Source organism: Gymnoscopelus braueri, assembly GCF_963280865.1.
Source record: "Gymnoscopelus braueri genome assembly, chromosome: 16".
Taxonomy (NCBI): domain Eukaryota; kingdom Metazoa; phylum Chordata; class Actinopteri; order Myctophiformes; family Myctophidae; genus Gymnoscopelus; species Gymnoscopelus braueri.
The window spans coordinates 48,870,395-48,874,084 of NC_137616.1; the positions used below are offsets into that span (position 1 = coordinate 48,870,395).

General features: G+C 39.3%; 1 pseudogene across 1 annotated transcript in view; it reads right to left on the minus strand.

The window, feature by feature from the left end:
* Positions 1–3,412, minus strand: part of LOC308103704 (estrogen-related receptor gamma-like) — a 40,474-nt pseudogene extending 37,062 nt beyond the window's left edge. The window contains exon 1 of the transcript XR_013935005.1: positions 3,262–3,412. The product of XR_013935005.1 is annotated as an estrogen-related receptor gamma-like (transcript). The remainder of the gene's footprint in view (positions 1–3,261) is intronic.
* Positions 3,413–3,690: the final 278 nt, after the last annotated feature.

Consider the following 3,690-nt stretch of genomic DNA (forward strand, 5'->3'; position numbering starts at 1 on the left):
TTACTTAAGTAAAAGTATCAATACTGCAATGTAGAAATAATCTGCTACCAGTAAATGTCCGGTAATCCAAATTTACTTGAATAAAAGTAAAAAAATTATATTGGTATTAAAATGTACTTAAAAGTATTGGTATCAAAATGTACTTAAAGTACTAAAAGTAGAAAGTACTCATTATGCAGAATGTCCCGTATCACAAGTTTTCAAATGTATAAAATCATTTGAAAATAGCAGATCTACAAGCTCACAATGCTTCGCCATGCAACGCATTGTGAGCTTGTAGATCTGCTATTTTCAAATGGCCGAAATGTAAATAGAAGTGGTTAATGTATGTTTTATAATAATAATCTACAAAGTAACTAGTAACTGAACTTTTCAAATAATTGTAATGGAGTAAAAGCACAATATTTGTCTCTGAGATGTAGTGGAGTAGAAGTAAAAGTACTGAAAATTGGAAATACTCCAGTAAAGTCAAAAGTAGTACAGTACAGTAGTAAATGTACTTAGTTACTTTACACCACTGGTAACCAGATATAACGTACCGGCTATAAAAATATCGCACACGGTTTGAGTCAAAACAAGTAAACGGGTAAAAAACCTTTGATGAGTTTGTTTACTAAGCCTGTCAGCATTATCGTAATGTAAACATAGCTTATTGACCACACAACACCAGAGACAAAAGATAGAAAGAGAAAAAAAAAACAGTACATAAACATGAGTTCAAACCAATGCAAACAAAAGACACACTTGTTGTAGTGACAACATTTCCCCTGGGCTACACACTGGAGAACCACCACAACGCTCATTATGGCCCAGTTTATCTCCAAGACAAAAGTAACTAAGTACATGTACTCAAGTACTGTACTTAAGCACATTTGTTTATGTATTTTTTACTTTACTGGAGTATTTCCAATTTTCTGTACTTTTACTTTATACCCCACAACATCTCAGAGGGAAATATTGTACTTATACTCCACCGCAATTATTTGACAACTTTAGTTACTAGTTACTTTGTAGATTTTGATTATTATTACAAAACATACATTATCCACTTCAGCCTTATGTACATTTCGGCCATTTGAAAATAGCCGATCTACAAGCTCACAATGCGTCGCGGTGCGACACATTGTGAGCTTGTAGATCTGCTTTTTTTTTTTTGGAAAACTTGTAAAATGGGACATTCTGCATAATGAGTACTTTTACTTTTGTACTTTAAGTATTTTACTCAAGTACATTTTGAATTCCGAACTTTTACTTGTAGCAGAGTATTTCTACATTGCAGTATTGATACTTGTACTTAAAGTAAAAAAGAAATGTAGTACATTTTCCCCCACTGAATAGTATTTCAGGCGGCTCTGTTGCTGGTAATTAATAACTAATGTGAACGCGCTTCATTAAAACATATGATTAATGCCTGTGATTATTGAAACGCAACAACGAGACTGTAAATATTCAAGAAAGCATTATAAATGGATTCCTTTCTTTTCAGTCAGGGTTGCGGTGATACTTAATTGTTTCATGTCTTTAGTGGTAGATTTCCACTCTCCAAAGTTCTCCAGTAATTACTAAAACCATCATACAACTTCTGTCATATCATCTTAACTGAATTAAATAAGACATTTCTACAAACATGCACAGTAAGTACAGTACAAATGGACCCTTATTAAGGGTCCATTTGGTTATATTTGTGCACATTCAGAGTTAAACTAAAGGATTTGCCAGTGTAGCAAATCCAGTCATGGCATGCTCATCTCCCAAACACACACACACACACACTCTGTCTGCATCATCTGCACCAGGTTCTCAGTATACAGCCTGACTGACCCATGCCTGTCCTAATGTCAGTGAGCCCCAGACCAACCGTTACAGATGTTTTCATATTTTGTCAAAACGTTTTCTGAACAATTAAAAAAAAAAAAAAAAAACTTGATTACAGACTACTGATTTGATTACAGTTTCTATTTGAGAGCAAGTGGATATAAACACATAAAGTGAATATATTTTATTTAACCAATTAAGCCCTATTCTTTTTTAAATCATGAGATTGTAGGTTGGAAATTATTTTCTTTTCTCCTTTTCTTTTTTAAACGTTTGAAAAGTTTCACCATAGGGGCACTGCATGTAGTTTGAAAGTGGTTACAGTAAATATCGAGACACATGGGCTGCAAAATTCCAACAAACAATTAAAAGAAAAAGGCAAATAACGGCCAGTATATATATCGGCTAAACACAGATATATGGGTCAGACTCTGGTATTGAGGACAAACAACGCATGCAGGACTGCTGTTGGTTTGACAGTGAAGACACTAGTTCATCTGACAGAGAGACACTAGAGTAGAGAGAGTAGAGTACTGTACTATCTCTGTGTCAGAGAAGACAGTTCATCTGGCAGAGAGACACTAGAGTAGAGTAGAGAGAGTAGAGTGCTGTACTATCTCTGTGTCAGAGAAGACAGTTCATCTGACAGAGAGACACTAGAGTAGAGTAGAGAGAGTAGAGTACTATCTCTGTGTCAGTGAAGACAGTTCATCTGGCAGAGAGACACTAGAGTAGAGAGAGAGTAGAGTACTATCTCTGTGTCAGTGAAGACAGTTCATCTGGCAGAGAGACACTAGAGTATAGAGTAGAGAGAGTAGAGTACAGTCTCTGTGTCAGAGAAGACAGTTCATCTGGCAGAGAGAGACACTAGAGTAGAGAGAGTAGAGTACTGTACTATCTCTGTGTCAGAGAAGACAGTTCATCTGACAGAGAGACACTAGAGTAGAGTAGAGAGAGTAGAGTACTATCTCTGTGTCAGTGAAGACAGTTCATCTGGCAGAGAGACACTAGAGTAGAGAGAGAGTAGAGTACTATCTCTGTGTCAGTGAAGACAGTTCATCTGGCAGAGAGACACTAGAGTATAGAGTAGAGAGAGTAGAGTACAGTCTCTGTGTCAGAGAAGACAGTTCATCTGACAGAGAGACACTAGAGTATAGAGTAGAGTATGGTCTCTGTGTCAGACTGGTTCAGTAGGTAAAACACTAATCAAGTACAGAGTCAAGTAGAGCACATGGTTCTCAAACCTTTTAAAGTGTCAAGGATCAGCCTCTGAACTCTGACAGTGTACAAATGGAACCGAATGGACCCGTCAGGGTCCATTCGGTTCCATTTGTATTCTGTCAGAGTTACAGACTTTTAAAGGGTCTCTCAGGAGTCTAGAGGAACCTCAGAGAGAGACCCTTGAGACCACACCACCGCTAGAGTAATAGAGTATAGAGTACTTACTCGGTGTCAGAGTGGTAGGTGAAACACTCGGGCAGGTAGAGCTCCACTAGATCCATGTGGGCGGCCGGGACGGGCACTGCCACCCTCTGGAGAGAAGACCCACAGAACCACCAACCAACCTGCTATCTGTCTATAGGCTGGGCACTGCCACCCTCTGGAGAGGAGACCCAACCAACCTGCTATCTGTCTATAGGCCGGGCACTGCCACCCTCTGGAGAGGAGACCCAACCAACCTGCTATCTGTCTATAGGCCGGGCACTGCCACCCTCTGGAGAGGAGACCCAACCAACCTGCTATCTGTCTATAGGCTGGCACTGCCACCCTCTGGAGAGGAGACCCAACCAACCTGCTATCTGTCTATAGGCCGGGCACTGCCACCCTCTGGAGAGGAGACCCAACCAACACTCCTGTCTATGGAGGATGTTTCTT